This window comes from Orbicella franksi, chromosome 12 (genome assembly GCF_964199315.1).
Source record: "Orbicella franksi chromosome 12, jaOrbFran1.1, whole genome shotgun sequence".
Classification (NCBI taxonomy): domain Eukaryota; kingdom Metazoa; phylum Cnidaria; class Anthozoa; order Scleractinia; family Merulinidae; genus Orbicella; species Orbicella franksi.
In genome coordinates, this window is record NC_138156.1 from 820695 (window position 1) to 840301 (window position 19607).

The following is a 19607-nucleotide window of genomic DNA, read 5'->3' on the forward strand; positions in this document are numbered from 1 at the left end:
TTTAGAGTCCCCGGGACTAGAAAATACCCCTCAAGCTCCGGGAAATTTAACCGAAGCTGGTCAAAATCGCGACGCGCGTACGGCGGTCTCGGCTACTCTTTCAGTCTTAAAGTGAAGTGGGGCAATATTTCGGCCCAGAAGCTCGAAACTGAGTGTTTAAAAAGTTTTGCTGTGTCCATTTCACTGCAAAACAAGGCCGTCACGACTTAGTTTAGCGTCCAAGGAACTGGAAATATCCTCCAAGTTACGGGAAATCCACCCGAAGTTAGTCAAAATCACGATGCGCTTAAGGGGGTCTCGGCTACTCTTTCAGTCTTAAGGTAAAGTGGGCTTAGATTTAACTCCAGAGGCTCGAAAGTAAGGCTTCAAAAATTTTTGTGTCTATTTCACTCACATCTTAGACAATCAGGAGTCAGTTTAGAGACTTTGGGACTGGAAAATATGTCCCAAGTTTCGCCAGATCGAGCCAAAGATCCTCAAAATCACAATGCGCGTAAGGCGCTCCCGCCTACTCTTTCAGTCTTAAAAAGAAGTAGGGCTATATTTCGGCCAGGCAGCTCGAAAGTACGCGTTCAAAAAGTGTTCCTGTGTCCATTTCACTGCAAACCAAGCCCATCAGGAGTTAGTTTAGAGTCCCCGGGACTGGAAAATATCCCCCTATTTGCGGGAAATGGAGCCGAAGTATCCCAAAATCACGATGCGCGTAAGGCGGTCTCGGCTACTCTTTCAGTCTTGAAGTTAAGTGGGGCTATATTTCGACCAATAAGCTCGAAAGTGAGCGTTCAAAAAGTTTTGCTGTGTCCATTTAACTGCAAACTAAGGCCATCGGAAGTTAGTTTAGCTTCCCCGGGAATTGAAAATATTCGCCAACTTCCGGGAAATCGAGCCGAAGTTGGTCAAAATTACGATGCGCGTAAGGTGGTCTCGGCTACTCTTTCAGTCTTAAAGTGAAATAGGGCTATATTTCGGCCGAGAAGCTCGAAAGTGAGCGTTCAAAAAAATGTGCTGTGTCCATTTCACTGCAAACCAAGGCCATCAGCAGTTAGTTTAGAGTCCCCGGTACTGCAATATATCCCCGAAGTTCCGCGAAATCCAACGGAAGTTGGTCAAAATCACGATGCGCGTAAGACGGTCTCGCCTACTCTTTCAGTCTTAAAGTAAAGTGGGGCTATATTTCGGCCCAGAAGCTCGAAAGTGACCCTTTAAAAAGTTACGCTTTGTGCATTTAACTGCAAACCAAGGCCATCAGGAATTAGTTTAAAGTCCCCCGGACTGGAAAATATCCCCCAACTTCCGGGAAATCGAGCTGAACTTGGTCAAAATCACGAATCTCGTAAGGCCGTCTCGGCTACTATTTCAGTCTTAAAGTGAAATACGGTTGTATTTCGGCCCAGAAGCTCGAAACTGAGCGTTCAAAAAGTTTTCCTGCGTCCATTTCACTGCAAACCAAGGCCATCAGGAGTTAGTTTAGACTCCTCGAGACTGGAAATTATCGCCCAAGTTCTGGGAAGTCGAGCCGAATTTTGTCAAAATCACGATGTGCGTAAGGCGGTCTCGGTTACTCTTTCATTCTTAAAGTGAACTCGGGCTATATTTCGGCCCAGAAGCTCGAAAGTGAAAGTTGAAAAAGTTTTTGCTGTGTCCATTTCACCGCAAACCAAGCCACATCAGCAGATTGTTTACAGTGTCCGGGACATCAAAATATCCCCCAAGTCCTGGGAAATCGAGCCGAAGTTTGTCAAAATCACGATGCGGGTAAAGAAGTCTCGGCTACTCTTTTAGTCTTAAGGTGACGTGGCTGTATATTTCGGCCCAGAAGCTCGAAAGTGAGCGTTCAAAAAGTTTTGCTCTCTCAATTTAACTGAAAACCAAGGCCATCAAGAGTTAGTTTAGAGTCCACGGGACTGGAAAATATCCCCGAAGTTTCGGGAAATCGAGCCGAAGTTGGTCAAAATCACGATGCGCGTAAGACGGTGTCGGCTACTCTTTCAGTCTTAAACTGAAGTGGGGCTATATTTCGGCTCAGAAGCCCGAAGGGGAGCGTTGAAAAAGTTTTGCTCTCTCCATTTCAATGCAAACCAAGGCAATCAGGAGCTACTTTAGAGTCCCCGATACCGAAAAATATTCCCTATTTCCCGGGAAATCGAGCCAAAGTGGGTCAAAATCACGATGCGCGTAAGGCGGTCTCGGCTATTCTTTCATTCTTAAAGTGAACTCGGGCTATATTTCGGCCCAGAAGCTCGAAAGTGAAAGTTCAAAAAGTTGTGCTGTGTCCATTTCACCGCGAACCAAGCCACATCAGGAGATAGTTTACAGTCTCCGGGACATCAAAATATCCCCCAAGTTCCGGGAAATCGAGCCGAAGTTTGTCAAAATCACGATGCGCGTAAAGCAGTCTCGGCTACTCTTTTAGTCTTAAAGTGACGTGGCTGTATATTTCGGCCCAGAAGCTCAAAAGTGAGCGTTCAAAAAGTTATGCTGTGCCCATTTCACTGCAAAGCAAGGCCCTCAGGAAGTAGTTTACAGTGCCCGGAACTGGAAAATATCCCCCAAGTTCCGCGAAATCGAGACGAAGTTGGTCAAAATAACGATTCGCGCAAGGCGGTCTCGGCTACTCTTTGAGCCTGAAAGTGAAAAAGGGCTATATTTCGGTCCAGAAGCTCGAAAGTGAGCGTTCAAAAAGTTTTCCTCTCTCAATTTCACTGAAAACCAACGCCATCATGAGTTAGTTTAGAGTCTCCGGGACTGAAAAATATCTTTTAAGTTCTGGCAACTCAAGCCGACGCTGGTCAAAATCACGATGCGCCTAAGGCGGCCTCGGCTACTCTTTCAGTCTTAAAGTGAAGTGGGGCTCTATTTCGGCCCAGAAGCTCCAAAGTGAGGGCTGCAAAAAATTTGCTGTGTCCATTTCACTGCAAACCAAGGCCATCAGGAGTTAGTTTACAGTCCCCGGGACTGCAATATATTTCCCAAGTTCCGGAAAATCGAGAAGACGTTGGTCAAAATCACGATGCGCACAAGACGGTCTTGGCTAGTCTTTCAGTCTTAAAGTGAAGTGGGGCTATATTTCGGTCCAGAAGCTCAAAAGTGAGCTTCAAAAAGTTTTGCTGTATCCATTTCAATGCAAACGAAGGCCATCAGGGGTTACTTAAGAGTCTTCGGGACTGGAAAATGTCCCCCAAGTTCAGGGAAATTTGGCCGAAGTTGGTCAAAATCACGGTGCGCGTTAGGCGGTCTCGCTTACTGTTTCAGTCTTAAAGTGAAGTGAGGCTTTACTCCTGCCCAGGAGCTTGAAAGTGAGCGTTCAAAAAGTTTGCCTGTGCTTATTTCACTGCAAACCAAAGCCATCAGGAGCTAGTTTAGAGTCCCCGGGACTGGAAAATATCCCCCAACTTCCGGGAAATCGAGCCGAAGTCGGTCAAAATCACGATTTGCGTAAGGTAGTCTCGGCTACTCTTTCAGTCTTAAAGTGAAGTGGGGCTATATTTCGGGCCAGAAGCCCGAAAGTAAGCGTTCAAAAAGTTTTGTTGTGTTCATTTCACTGCAAGCCAAGGCCATCAGGAGTTAGTTTAGCGTCTCCGAGACAAGAAAATATTCCCCAACGTCCGGGAAATTGAGCCGAGGTTGGTCAAAATCACGATGCCCCTAAAGTGGTCTCGACCACTCTTTCTGTCTTAAAGTGAAGTGGGGCTATATTTCGGGCCAGAAGCCCGAAAGTGAGCGTTCAAAAAGTTTTGCTGTGTCCATTTCACTGCAAACCAAGGCCATCACAGGTTCGTTTAGAGTCCCCGGGACTGAAAAATATTGGCCAAGTTCCGGGAAATCGAACCGAAGTTGATCAAAATCACGATGCGCCAAATGTGGTATCGGCTACTGTTTCAGTCTTAAAGTGAAGTGGGGCTATATTTCGGCCCAGAAGCCCGAAAGTGAGCGTTCAAAAAGTTTTGCTGTGTTCTTTGACTGAAAAACAAGGCCATCACGAGTTAGTTTAGCGTCCCTTGGACTGGAAAATATTCCCCAAGTTCCGGTAAATCGAGCTGAAGTTGGTCAAAATCACGATGCTCCCAAAGCGGTCACGGCTACCCTTTCAGTCTTAATGTAAAGTGGGCCTATATTTCTGTCCAGAAGCTCGAAAGTGAGCGTCCAAAAAGTTTTGCTGTGTGCATTTCAGTGCAAACCAAAGCTATCAAAAGTTAGTTTAGGGACCCCGGGACTGGCAAATATTCCCAAAGTTCCGGGAAAGCGAGCCGAAGTTGATGAAAATCACGATGCGCGAAATGCGGTCTCGGCTACTGTTTCAGTCTTAAAGTAAAGTGTGGCTATATTTCGGCCCACAAGCTCGAAAGTGAGCGTTGAAAAAGTTTTGTTGTGTCCATTTCACTGCAAAACAAGGCCATCAGGACTGAGGTTAGCGTCCAAGGGACTGGAAAATGTTCCCCAGGTTCCGGGATATCCACCCGAAGTTTGTCAAAATCACAATGCGCCTAAGGTGGTCTCGGTTACTCTTTAAGTCTTAAAGTAAAGTGGGGCTTTATTTCGGCCAGGAAGCTCGAAGGTGAGCGTTCAAAAACTTTTCCTCTGTCCATTTCACTGCAAACCAAGGCCATCAGGAGTTAGTTTAGAGTTCTTGGGACTGGAAAATATCCCCCAAGTTCCGGAATATCGACCCGAAGTTTGTCAAACTCACGATGCGAGCAAGGCGGTCTCGGCTACTGTTTCAGTCTTAAGTGAAGTGGGGCTATATTTCGGCCCAGAATCTCGAAAGTGTGCGTTCAAAAAATTGTGCTGTGTCCATTTCAATGCAAACCAAGGCGTCCACGAGTTAGTTTAGAGTCCCCGGGACTGGAACATATCCCCCAAGTCCCGGGAATTGGAGCCGAAGTTGATCAAATTCATGATGCGCGTAACGTGGTCTCGGCTACTGTTTCAGTCTTAAAGTCAAGTGTGCCTATATTTCGGCCCACAAGCTAGAAAGTGAGCGTTCAAAAAGTTTTGCTGTGTCCATTTCACTTCAAAACAAGGCCATCAGGACTTAGTTTAGCGTCCGAGGGATTGGAAAATATCCCCCAAGTTCCGGGAAATCCATTCAAAGTTCGTCAAAATTACGATGTACGTAAGGCGGTTTCGGCTACTCTTTCAGTCTTAAAGTAAAGTCGGGCTATATTTCTGTCCAGAAGCTCGAAAGTGAGCGTTCAAAAAGTTTTGTTGTGTGCATTTCACTGCAAACCAAAGCTATCAAAAGTTAGTTTAGGGTCCCCGGGACTGGAAAATATTCCCCAAGTTCCGGGAAAGCGAGCCGAAGTTGATCAAACTCACGATGCGCGAAATGCGGTCTCGGCTACTGTTTCAGTCTTAAAGTAAAGTGTGGCTATATTTCGGCCAACAAGCTCGAAAGTGAGCGTTCAAAAAGTTTTGCTGTGTCCATTTCAATGCAAAGCAAGGCAATCAGGAGTTAGTTTAGAGTCTCCGGGACTGGAAAATATCCCCCAAGTTCCGAGAAATCGATCCGAAAATGGTCAAAATCACGATGCGCGTAAGCCGATATCGGCTACTCTTTCAGTCTTAAAGTGAAGTGGGGCTATATTTCGGCCCAGAAGCTCCAAAGTGGGCGTTCAAAAAGTTATGCTGTGCGTATTTCAGTGCAAACCAAGGCCATCCAGAGTTAGTTTAGAGTCCCCCGGACTGGAAAATATCCCTAATATCTCGTGAAATCGAGCTTAACTTGGTCTAACTCACGATGCGCGTCAGGCGGTCTCGGCTACTATTTCAGTCTGAAAGTGAAGTGGGATTCTATTTTGGCCCAGAAGCTACAAAGAGAGCGTTCAAAACGCTTTCCTTTGTCCATTTCACTGAAAACCAAGGCCACCAGGAGTTAGTTTAGAGCCCGCGGAAATGGAATATATCCCCCAAGTTCCGGCAAACCGACCCGAAGTTGGTCAAAATCACGATTTGCACAAGACGGTCTCGGCTACTCTTTCAGTCTTAAAGTAAAGTGGGGCTATATTTCGGTCCAGAAGCTCGGGAGTGAGCGTTCAAAAAGTTTCGCTGTGTCCCTTTCACTGAAAACCAAGACAATCAGGAGTTAGTTTAGAGTCCCCGGGACTGGAAAATATCCCCCAAGCTCCGGCAAATCGAGCCGAAGTTGGTCAAAATCACGGTGCGCTTAAGGCGGTGTCGGCTACTCCTTCAGTCTTAAAGTGAAGTGGGGCTCTATTTCGGCCCACAAGCTCAAAGGACAAAAAAAATTACTTTGTCTATTTCACTGCAAACCAAGGCTATCAGGAGTTAGGTTAGAGTCCCCGGGAGTGGAATGTATTTCCCAAGTTCCGGAAAATCGAGAAGACGTTGGTCAAATTCACTATGCGCGTAAGACGGTCTCGGCTACTCTTTCAGTCTTAAAGTGAAGTGGGGCTATATTTCGGCCAAGAAGCTCAAAACTGAGCGTTCAAAAAGTTTCGCTGTATCCATTTCAATGCAAACCAAGGCCATCAGGGGTTACTTCAGAGTCCTCGGGACTGGAAAACATCCCCCAAGTTCCAGTAAATCGAGCCGAAGTTGGTCAAAATCACGATGTGCGTAAGGTGGTCTCGGCTACTCTGTCAGTCTTAAAGTGAAGTGGGGCAATATTTCGGCCAGGAAGCTCGAAAGTGAGTGTTTAAAAAGTTTTGCTCTGTCACTTTCAGTGCAAACCAAGGCCACCAGAAGTTAGTTTAGAGTCCCCGGGACTGGAGAAAATTCTCCAAGTCCCGGGAAATCGAGCCGAAGTTGATCAAATTCATGATGCGCGTAACGTGGTCTCGGCTACTGTGTCAGTCCTAAAGTGAAGTGTAGCTATATTTCGGCCCACAAGCTAGAAAGTGAGCGTTCAAAAAGTTTTGTTGTGTCCATTTTACTTCAAAACAAGGCCATGAGGACTTAGTTTAGCGTCCAAGGGACTGCAAAATATCCCCCAAGTTCTGGGAAATCCATTCGAAGTTCGTCAAAATTACGATGCGCGTAAGGTGGTCTCATCTACGTTTTCAGTCTTAAAGTAAAGTGGGGCTATATTTCTGCCCAGAAGCTCCAAAGTTGTGCTCTGTCCATTTCACTGAAAACCAAGGCCATCAGGAGTTACTTTAGAGTCCCTTTGACTGCAATATATCCCCTAAGTGTCGGGAAATAAACGCGAAATTGGTCAAAATCACGATTCGCTCAAGACGGTCTCGCCTATTCTTTCAGTCTTAAAGTAAAATGGGGCTGTATTTCGGCCCAGAAGCTCGATAGTGAGCCTTCAAAAACTTTCGCTGTGTCCATTTCACTGCAAACCAAGACAAGCAGGAGTTAGTTGAGAGTCCCCGGGACTGGAAAATATCCCCCAAGTTCCGGGAAATCAACCCGAAGTTTGTCAAAATCACGATGCGCGTAAGGCGGTCTCGGCTACTCTTTCAGTGTTAAAGTAATGGGGGGCTATATTTTGGCCCAGAAGCTCGAAATTGAGCGTTCAAAAAGTTTTGCTGGGTCCATTTTACTACAAACCAAGGCCATCAGGAATTAGTTTAGAGTCCTCAGAACTGGAATATATCCCCTTAGTTCCGGAAAATCGAGCCGAAGTTGCTCAAAATCACGATGCACGTAAGGCGGTCTCGGCTACTCTTTCAGTCTTCAAGTGAAGTGGGCTTCTATTTCGGTCCAGAAGCTCGAAAGTATGCGTTCAAAAACATTTTCTGTTCCATTTCACTGCAAACCAAGACCAGCACGAGTTAGTTTAGAGTCCCCGGGACTGGAAAATATTTCGCAAGTTCCGGGAAATCGAGCCGAAGCTGATCAAAATCACGATGCGCGAAACGTGGTCTCGGCTACTGTTTCAGTCTTAAAGTGAAGTATGGCTATATTTCGGCCCACAAGCTCGAAAGTGAGCGTTCAAAAAGCTTTGCTGTGTCCATTTCACTGCAAAACAAGGCCATTGGCACCTAGTTTAGCGTCCAAGGGACTGGAAAATATCCCCCAAGTTCCGGGAAATCAACCCGAAGTTTGTCAAAATCACGATGCGCGTAAGGCGGTCTCGGCTACTTTTTCAGTATTAAAGTAAAGTGGGCTATATTTCGGCCCAGAAGCTTGAAGGTGAGCCTTCAAAAAGTTTTGCTGTCTCCATTTCACTGCAAACCAAGGCAATCAAGAGTTAGTTTAGAGTTCCTGGCACTGGAAAATATCGCCCAAGTTTCGGAATATCGACCCGAAGTTGGTCAAAATCACGATGCGCGCACGCCGGTCTCGGCTACTCTTTAAGTCGTAAGTGATGTGGGACTAGATTTCGGCCTAGAAGCTCGAAAGTGTGCATTCAAAAACTTGTGCTGTGTGAATTTCACTGCAAAGCATAAGCATCAGGAGTTAGTTTAGAGTCCCCGGGACTGGAAAATATTCCCCAAGTTCCGGCAAAGCGAGCAGAAGTTGATCAAAATCACGATGCGCGTAACGCGGTCTGGGCTACTGTTTCAGTCTTAAAGTGAAGTGTGGCTATATTTAGGCCCACAAGCTCGAAAGTGAGCGTTCAAAAAGTTTTGCTGTGTCCATTTCACTGGAAACCAAGGCCTTCAGGAGTTAGTTTAGAGTCCCCGGGACTGGAAAATATTCTCCAAGTTCCAGGAAATGGCGCCGAAGTTGATGAAAATTACGATGCGCGTAACGGGCTCTCGGCTATTCTTTCAGTCTTAAATTTAAGTACATGAGAAGACACAAGTGATGTCTACTGTAAGTATCTGCTCCCGCGGAGATTTTTGTTTTGCGGTAGTTGCAGGCGTTATAATCTTGTTAAAGCGGTTTCAGCGACTGTCATCTCACGTATCTTCGGCATCTGGAAAGTGTTGTTATTTTAACTAAGCATGGTTTCCCGTGACGGAGAAACAGGTTTTACATTTCACCTCGTGACCTGCAGCCTCGACCTTAAAGCGAGTTCACGGTTGACCTTCGATCGAAGATTGTGCCAAGGAAGGGATTTTATCTTTTCGCTCGCGGCATCAATCCAGATCTTACTTCGAAAAAAACTCGGTGTGTTCTAAACGAACGTGATTGCATCTTAAGTCCGATAAAGATTTTTTTTAAGAAAAGAGCGGTGGTAGCAAGTTTTCAGACGAATTTGCACGAGTGGAAATTGGATCCTGCCTTGCCGATTGCTCCAGTTATCGTGGCAAAGCTTTGGAATTAAAGTGGTGGCTTCTTCATTTGGTTTGCTGGCCATGTTGTCACGCCAACATCTTGCCAAGAGCGCACTTCAAAAGAATACCCTGAACGACCTGGATTTAATTTGCTCACAGTTCGAAAAGGACATGGTCAAGAACAGGGGTAAGTTTGCGAACAATGTTTTTTGAGTTTAGCTGGAGGGGAAGTACCGTAATAACTTCACTTTTAGTGGCGCTTTGATTGGCAAAGGCCATTACAGCATGACCAATGCTGATCTTGTGTTTTCGAGAGCTCAAATTCAGTTTATTTTCCCGCTTGAGGCACCTAAGTTACTTTTTTGCCAATGGGGGGCCTGGGTTGATTTTGCTGGAGTAGGGTCAGAGGTCAGCTTTGGTCAGCTAACATGTATTTTCTTTTGATTGAAAGGACGGGATGGTATCGTGGACCGCAATGACAGTCATTTTAGAAATTGTTATATTGAGTGCAATCAAGGGCAAAATAAATGAAAAATTAAGACCGCCACTCCCCCCATTTTAATGATGGAAAAATGCGAATTTATCATTGATTCGGGTGGATAGGTGGTTTTATTTCTCATTTTATTCTGTCCAAGATTTTAGTTTCCTGATGAAAATAATCAATGTGGTTGGTTCCCTAAAATCAATTATGTTGATAATAATAATCAATATTTAAACAGGGTGACCCCTTCAGTCGCAGGACTGGTATCAACGGGGGCCCTGTATAACGTAAAATAAAAAGAGCATGTATAAATAATATATATCTATAAAAAAACTAACTACTTTAAAAGATACGCTGAAATGTTTAAAAAATTTAAAAGCTTAAAAAGGTAATAGCGTTCTCATAAAAATTGGATATAGAATTGAAAATGTTCTAAAAAATAACCTAAGAAAAAAAATCGGAGATAGCCTTGAAACGTTCCTTAGGTGGTAAAATCTTTATGTTCGTTGGAAGGCTATTAAATGTGCATGCACCATGATAATAAAAAGACTTTTTAGCGACATCTAAATGAAATTTAGGAAGTATAATGTCAGTGATTGACGATCTAGTGCATCTGTTAAAAACATGTTGGTTGTCGCTCTGGCAGCGTAACAGGAAATAGTCTTTAAAGTATAGAGGAACTTCTCCGACCAAGCACTTGTTAACTAACAGTGCACAGTGCTTTTCCATGGTTTTTGTAAGAGAGGGCCAGCGTAGGTTCTCGAGTATTGTTTCCGTGGCTATGTCAGGTTTAAAACCGTATACGATTTTCGCAGCTCGTCGTTGCAGGCGTTCAAGAGTCTTTCTGTTAGTGCTTCCCAGAGGGCAAAAGCACGTATCACAATAGCTTAATATCGGTAGCACCGTGGACAAATAGATCTTATTTGCTGCTTCCGTGGTTAAACAACCTCGTAATCGTGACAGGAGGCCAAGTCTGCTAGCAACTTTTGACCTTAAATAGCTTATGTGATCGTTGAAAGATAAACACTCGTCTAGCAAGACTCCTAGGTACTTGAACGACTTTACTTGGTTGACTTCCTTTCCTTCCATGCAAAGCGGACTATGAGATTCAGATCTGACTAGCCTTTGCCGAGTTCCAAATAAAACATACTCAGTTTTCTTTAGGTTGAGGAAAAGACCGTTTGCTGTTAACCAGTTAGAGACGTTATTGAGATCAAGGCTTAAGTTCAGCTGTAGTTGGTCAATGTTTGAAGCAGCAGTAAAAATAACGGTGTCGTCGGCATATAACATAACACTAGACAGACCAACGGCCAAAGGAAGATCGTTTATGTAAAGAATAAACAAGAGAGGCCCTAACACGGAACCTTGAGGTACTCCGCTACTGATGTTGGCGGCAGAAGAAAGGTGATTTTCAATGGACACTCTCTGAGTCCTGTTAGTGAGATAGCTCTCAAACCACGAGAGAGGCTGGTCTTGAATTCCATATCTGTACAACTTGTTTAAAAGACCGTCATGAGGAACAGTATCGAAAGCCTTTTTCAGGTCAATAAACACTGCCCCCGTCAATAGCCCTTTGTCCATATGACCACGAATTTTATCTGTAAGGAAGGTAACGGCCAACTGAGTTGAATGATTTGCGCGAAACCCCGATTGATAAGGCGAGAGAAGAGAGTTTTCTGATAGGTAGCTATGTAGTTGATGGAAGACAGCTTTCTCCAGAATTTTCGACAAGATCGGTAAAATTGATATAGGCCTGTAATTGTCCAGATCATCTTTGTTTCCAGATTTGAACAAGGGTACAACCTTTGCTTGCTTCCATTCAGACGGGACTGCACCAGTTTCAATAGAAAGACTTATCAAATGTCTTACACAGTCAGCTATCACAACTGCGCTGTCCTTTAAAAGTCTAGCAGGTAGACCATCTAGACCTGTAGCTTTCTTGAGTTTTAGGCATTTAAGTTGCTCAAGCACAAACGGTTTACCCACTGCTGTGAACTCAAAATGATTCTTTGTAAACAGCTCCTCGGTTGTAGAATTAAAAACTGGTCTTGCATACCGGCATGATTCAAATAACTTGTTCACAACAGAAGTAAAGTAAGTGTTAAACAATTCTGAAATGCTTTGTTTATCAGTAACAATCTTGCCCTCTGCCTTGATACAGGTCGGAATAGATTTCTGTTTCGTGTCCGGCATTATTTTCTTCACAGACCTCCAGAAAGATTCAGAATCGCCGCTGTTCTCTTCAAGTAGTGATCTACTATAGCTTTCCTTAGCACGTTTAATCCTTGCACTGACTTTGTTTCGGAGTAATCGATATGCGGCCAAATCGGTGTCTAATTTTGATCTACGATATTTCTTGAGACTGGCATCCCGAGCTCTCATCATCTGTTTGATTTCCAGTGAAGCCATGGACAATTACGTCCTCTAACTTTTTTGTCGATTAGTGGAGCATGTTTGTCACATTCAGCCGTAAAGTTGCATTTCCACAAAGACCAGGCTTCTTCGACGTTAGTCGAACTCAACACATCATCCCAGGGGATTTTCTTCAAATCACTGCAGAAATTAGTTGGATCGTATTTAGCATAATTCCTGCACTTTATCACACGAGGTTGTTCTTTGAAGTTATTTATCTTTCGAACTGAAATTAGCATATCATGATCACTCAGACAGGATTCAGCAACTACGGCTCGAGAAATGTTTCGTGGATTTGTGGTGGCAAACAGGTCAATAAGTGTAGCGGTGGTTGACGTAGACCGTGTTGGTTCATTAATCAACTGTGTTAAACCAAAGGTTTTAAAAATCTCTTTCAACTTTTTGGTTTCAGAGCTTGGTTTCTTAGGCAAATAATCACAGTTGAAGTCCCCGTTTACAATAATTTCTTTTCCCTCAGCCGCGGCAGAGTCCATGCTGTTGTAAAAGCGAGCCAAATAATCTTCGTCAGGCTGGCTATCTGACTCTGAAGGTGGCCGATAAAATGTTCCAAACAGTATGCTTTTTGATTTAGGCAGAAAAATCTCAATCCAAACAGATTCATCAATCTCGAGGTCAGATCGGCGCACAGCATTAATTGACTCACTGACAAACACTGCTACACCGCCTCCTTTCCTCACCAATCTATCTCTTCTAAAAAGTGTAAAGCCAGGCAATGACACTTCTGCATCCGAAATGTTACTGTTGAGCCATGTCTCAGTTAAAGCTATGATGTGAATTCGTGGACTTTGCGTTATGAAAACACGAAGTTCATTTAACTTCTTCCTCAAGCTTCTGATGTTTTGATGGATGAACTTAAGACCACGCAACTTTAGGGTAGCATCAGATGTTGCTGGTACAACAAAGCTATCGTTTAGACTGTCATCGAACTGTTGCTCAGCAGAAGATGGAACTGAGCAGAAATGACAAGTCGAGCCAGATTCAAAGTTCGCATCCAGGCATTTTAAATGGAAGCGCGATTTGCATAAAACGCAAAATCCAAAAGCCTGATTTCTTCTGACCGTCTTGAGACACCGAGGACAGGTTATTTTAGTGGAAGGTCCAGGATTCACGGAGATATCATTGCACTGAAGCAGTTAACTTGCAAGAAGAACAGATCTTGTAAGCCTGACAAGCTGAACCTTGGCGACAGGAGTGAGGGAAAATCCAAAATGGCGCCCACTAGAAGTTTTCTTTCTCACGGGCCGCTCAAAACCGACGAAAGAAGAGAGCTCCTGTCCAACAGCCAACCCAGAGCTATTGACTTCTTGATTAACCAACGGTGTAAGACATTTAGAATTAGAAAGATCCCTTGTAAACACGAAGACGAGTAGAAGAAGAACGCCGCTTCGCATCACACGACATACCGCCATGTTGTCTCTCTACCATGATGAAGACAATGATCATGTTAAGAGGTCACCTTGTTTAATTTGAGGGGCAAACACAGTAAAAATTACAGTAAATGTATGGGAAAAGTTTAAAGTTTGCTGCCTAATAAGTTGAGAGTCAGTGACTTCCTGAATGTTTTATGCGTTACAAGGAACAGATACACAGCAGATCTAAAGGGTTTCCTTAGTCAAATGTGATGAAAATAGATTTCCTGTGATGCAAGGATAGGCACTTTTAAATTTTGTATACAGATGTCTCTAAATTTTCTTGCGAATTGCGACTCACACTATTTTTCAGACTATTGAAAAATGAAAAACTTAATTATGGCTTTTCTAGCGAGGCAACTTCCCACTTATCATATGATCTACAAATTCTTTTACCCTCTAACCTTTGTTTTTAATTTACTGAAAAATATTTCAGGTTGTTAGTCTTAAGATTCTCTATTTTCCCCATACATTTACTGCAGTTTTTGCCCTGTTTGCCCTCCCAAATTAAAATAGCGTGAAAAAACCATGAAAATCTCTCTTTCATAATTATGTTTTCCGGGGTTCCTTTGGATTTGATCTCGCCACTTTTTACCAGGTTAAAAACAGACAATATTCTATATAATTATAATAATGCAGCACTTACTCAAATGTTATAATTGATTTTTATCAGCAGCCCATATTATGATTGGTTTATCACTAACCATAAACTTAATAAGTCTGTTGAGTCAGGCGTCAAAAATGGACAATAATGGTTATGTGTTAATGTATAGTATTATTCACACTATTCAATTTGCTATGTGGTTGCTAACTGGCAGACAACTTAATACATTTATAGGTGTCCAGCTGAACAGGAAATTCCTAACAAAATTGAAGGCATTCATGTGAAGCACTTTTCATGGAAAAGCTGTAGAAGACCTTACACAGATTTAAACACAGCAAAAAATCTGACTTAAAATGGAGTAACCATCTATCAGTCCTGTCTTCATGTACACATGTGCTCTAATAAAAACATTGTCAGTTGAATTAAGATGATGACCAAAAGATAACCAAAAAACAACCAAAATAGAAAAAATTAAATAATAATGTTTTTAAGGTGGCAATAACATTATTAGGCTACACTTTAAGGTGGCACACCCAGAAGTGTAGTGTAACCGAGAGATTATAATGTCATGCCAGCAATAACATTAATAGGCTACACTTTAGGTGGCACACCCATGATTGTAGTGTAACCAAGAGATTCTAATGTCATGCCAGCAATAACATTATTAGGCTACACTTTAGGTGGCACACCCATGAGTGTAGTGTAAGCGAGAGATTCTAATGTCATGCCAGCAATAACATTAATAGGCTACACTTTAGGTGGCACACCCATGAGTGTAGTGTAACCGAGAGATTCTAATGTCATGCCAGCAATAACATTATTAGGTTACACTTTAGGTGGCACACCAATGAGTGTAGTGTAACCAAGAGATTCTAATGTCATGCCAGCAATAACATTATTAGGCTACACTTTAGGTGGCACACCCATGAGTGTAGTGTAACCAAGAGATTCTAATGTCATGCCAGCAGTAACATTAATAGGCTACACTTTAGGTGGCACACCCATGAGTGTAGTGTAGCCGAGAAATTCTAATGTCATGCCAGCAATGACATTAATAGGCTACACTTTAGGTGGCACACCCATGAGCATACTGTAACCAGGAAATTCTAATGTCATGCCAGCAATAACATTAATAGGCTACACTTTAGGTGGCACACCCATGAGTGTAGTGTAAGCGAGAGATTCTAATGTCATGCCAGCAATAACATTAATAGGCTACACTTAAGGTGGCACACCCATGATTGTAGTGTAACCAAGAGATTCTAATGTCATGCCAGCAATAACATTATTAGGCTACACTTTAGGTGGCACACCCATGAGTGTAGTGTAAGCGAGAGATTCTAATGTCATGCCAGCAATAACATTAATAGGCTACACTTTAGGTGGCACACCCATGAGTGTAGTGTAACTGAGAGATTCTAATGTCATGCCAGCAATAACATTATTAGGCTACACTTTAGGTGGCACACCAATGAGTGTAGTGTAACCAAGAGATTCTAATGTCATGCCAGCAATAACATTATTAGGCTACACTTTAGGTGGCACACCCATGAGTGTAGTGTAACCAAGAGATTCTAATGTCATGCCAGCAGTAACATTAATAGGCTACACTTTAGGTGGCACACCCATGAGTGTAGTGTAACCGAGAGATTCTAATGTCATGCCAGCAATGACATTAATAGGCTACACTTTAGGTGGCACACCCATGAGCATACTGTAACCAGGAAATTCTAATGTCATGCCAGCAATAACATTATTAGGCTACACTTTAGGTGGCACACCCATGATTGTAGTGTAACCAAGAGGTTCTAATGTCATGCCAGCAATAACATTAATAGGCTACACTTAAGGTGGCGCACCCATGAGTGTAGTGTAACCAAGAGATTCTAATGTCATGCCAGAATAACATTAATAGGCTACACTTTAGGTGGCACACCCATGAGTGTAGTGTAACTGAGAGATTCTAATGTCATGCCAGCAATAACATTATTAGGCTACACTTTAGGTGACACACCCATGAGTGTAGTGTAACCAAGAGATTCTAATGTCATGCCAGCAATAACATTAATAGGCTACACTTAAGGTGGCACACCCATGAGTGTAGTGTAACCAAGAGATTCTAATGTCATGCCAGCAATAACGTTATTAGGCTGCACTTTAGGTGGCACACCCATGAGTGTAGTGTAACCGAGAGATTCTAATGTCATGCCAGCAATAACGTTATTAGGCTACACTTTAGGTGGCACACCCATGAGTGTAGTGTAACTGAGAGATTCTAATGTCATGCCAGCAATAACATTGTTCGGCTGTTACAATATCAATTTGTCTCACCTAAAGGTAGTAAACTGTAACCGTGAAATATTTATATCAGTGCGTATGACAAGCAAGTATACTGATATTTATTACTCTTATTGAATCTTTCATCGTGAAATGTTGACCCCTTCTCTTAAGTTTTTAACAGCCATAACACTGAAGTCACATACTGGAAAAAGTTATACTCAAAGACAACTTATCTGATGAATGCAGAAAATGAGGTCGTATTATAGTCTATTAAAGCTAATGTAAAGTGGCGAATAAACCATCATCATCATATCGTTACACAACCAATCGAATAAAAATATTTATATTTTTTTTATTACAATGTAATGGCAAATTATAATGGCAAATACTACATGTACAACAATAATAGTAATGATAAAGTTTTAAAAAGCCATAAAAAAGCCATAAGGATGATCTTTATACCAGAAAATAGAGGGCCCTGAAGAGTCTAGCTTTAAACAAAAGTCGTGTTTAAATAAAAGATTGTTGTTGTTGTTGTCCATTAATGGGTAAATTCTGTCAAGTTAAAGGCCTTGAGTAAATTACGCCCAGCAAAGACAAACAAACAATTGAAAAACAAGTGGATCTCTGCGCGTTATTTTAAGCACTGAGGTGCTTTGTTAGATATTAACTGTCTCACAAAATCGGCAAGGCGAGGTCTCAAAGACGGTCTTTGAGCTGCTCTGACTCTGATAAAAACCCACGGTCTTAGAGGCAGCTTTTAGCATTTTTCATAAGAATTACACACCACTCGCGCCACTGTACAGCCGATCCTTCATTACATCTGAGGCTAAGTAACTTTGAGGCTGTGTTCAAAGGTGATTTTTTTTCTACTCAAGTTAGACGGAACTCGCTGCTACCTTGGGGCTTTTTCCAAAAGGTATGGGAACAGGGCAGCATGTATTTCTCTATGGGTGTATTAAACTCGTGAAAACAGTTTTTTAAAAAATGAGATGAAATCCTTCGTGTTCCAGTTCAAATTTATGTCGCTGTCGTGGTTGCTGCCTTTTGGGTGGGCTCTTCATCAGGTAGACCATTCTTAGGGCCTGTTTACAAGGAGAGAGGGTTACCCTAGCACTCACACATTTTCTCTTGTTTTCTTCGTCGTCTTTACAAGGCAGCTAGCTAGGGTTAAACGAGTAGGCGGTTTACCCTATCTGCGTGCTAGGGTTACCCTGGCAGGCGGGCTAACTTTTTCCCTTGTAAACACTCCAGGTAGGGTTAACCCGCCTACCTGGGTTAACTTTCTACTTGTTTCCAGACCCTTTGAATGTAATCGCGCATTAAGTTGTCCCGCGCTCGGGTTGTAGGGTTACACCAAAATTTTTCTTGTAAACCCGGGCTATCTTTTGCCCTCCAGCTACGGTTAACACGCTTGCTAGAGTAGACCTCTCTCCCTGTAAACAGGCCCTTAAATATATCTCGGTGTGCTGGTTAAGTTTTCAATTTTAATTTCAAGAAACGTTCCTTTTAACGCCCTCCTTTTAGTAATGTGATGAAGTTGTTGATTGAAGTAATTATAATTTGAAGAAAAGTTTCTGTTAGTTCCTGTTACTTGAGAAAAATTTTACGGGTTTTGTTTTAACACTGCGCAACATGACGTTTCTTAATGTTCATAGTAAGCGTTACACTATACCTTCCCTTGTTGTATCGTCATCAGTTTGCCGCTCTTAATTGATAGGAAAAATAAATTATACTTTTGATCCTTGATTCCACTATTTTCTGGGGATGTGGGAGGGTTTCACCACTCTCGGTCGTTACTTTCGAAATTTTAAGGTCTGTTTTCGCAGCGCGTGCGAACACCTTGAAGTCATTGGTAGCCGTGCGAGGTCACTTAAAGCACTGACAAACTTTGCTTTGTGTACTAAGTGATTCCTCATCCCGGGCCCTAACTTTCCCCACGGCTATGTAATTGTGTGACATTTCTTCTCAATAGCGGAGGGCAAAAAGACTGTTCGGAGTATTAAGCTTAGATAACTAATTGTGGAGACTCAAATAAAGATAAATTTATAGATAAATTAGAGATTATTTATTTACAATCAAGATAAAGGTGTTTGTGACTATAAATGAAATTCATCAAGTAGTGCATATACACTCTTTCTTTTTTAAAGAATATGTTTTATAAGAATATCGAGGCTGAAATTTGCGAAATTTAAAGAATATTTTAAGAATAAACCTGAGGCTGAAATTGTGAAAATAATACAATTTCATGCGTTGAAAATCTGTAAAAACAATACAATGATGTTTTTACTTAACTGTATAAAATTATTCCTTTCTCTAAACGGCAAAACTAGCCAACAAACGAAACACTCTTCACTAGCGATAGCCAAATGTTTAATGATGAGCGGTACATGTAATGTGTTTGTGCAGTAAAAAATATGTACAATGCAAAAGACATGAGCTCAACAGCAAAATTTTTCATAAATTCTTTCTTGTCGTATGACATGACATTTTGACCATACTGATTGCAATGAACAGCAATGGAGCACTTGTAATTGTTACGTAAATGTCATAAGTTAGGAATATTACAATAATATTTTCAGCCTAAAATCAGCAGAAAAATAGGAGTATTCAGCCTGGGCCGGAAAAACAATATTCTTATGAAAAAAAGAAAGAGTGTGATGCGTTATTTTTTAGAAAATTGTTAAGTGTAGTTCGCTCCCAGATCATTTCGGCTTAATTCCAAGATCTGTTTTAGATTGATGAATCGAGCGTCCCTTTACTTCCGGACAAGCATCTCCATGCAAGCTCAGCGTTGATCGTGATGACTTTGATGGAGTAAGCAAGAAATGTTAGTCGGCCCTTGCGCGTCTCTTTACTTGAGCATGCGTTTGTAGGCTCCTGGTTATCTTTTAGTTCAGATCGTAAATCTTGGTTTGAGTAGAGAAGGAGAGGATGATTTCGTGTTGTGCATTAAATTCTGGTAATTCGTACATCATTTGCGCGAATACTTGTTTTATCAGGATTTCCGCCCTCGCCGTAGTTTCAACATTCATTGCCCTTCCTCTCTCACGTCTTTTTTCCTTCCATGTTTTTCCCCACTGCTCACGTTCTTTTGGACATGATCTAATAATGCTTTTATTCCAGAGTGTAGAGCGTCACGAATGACTCACACAGCACACTGCATTTAATTGCTCGTTGACATATGGAAGCCGGTGTGCGCCGCTGTGCGCCGCTGTTCGTCTCTGGTTTACTTTCAAAAATTAATATTTTTCTGACAGACGATCGTC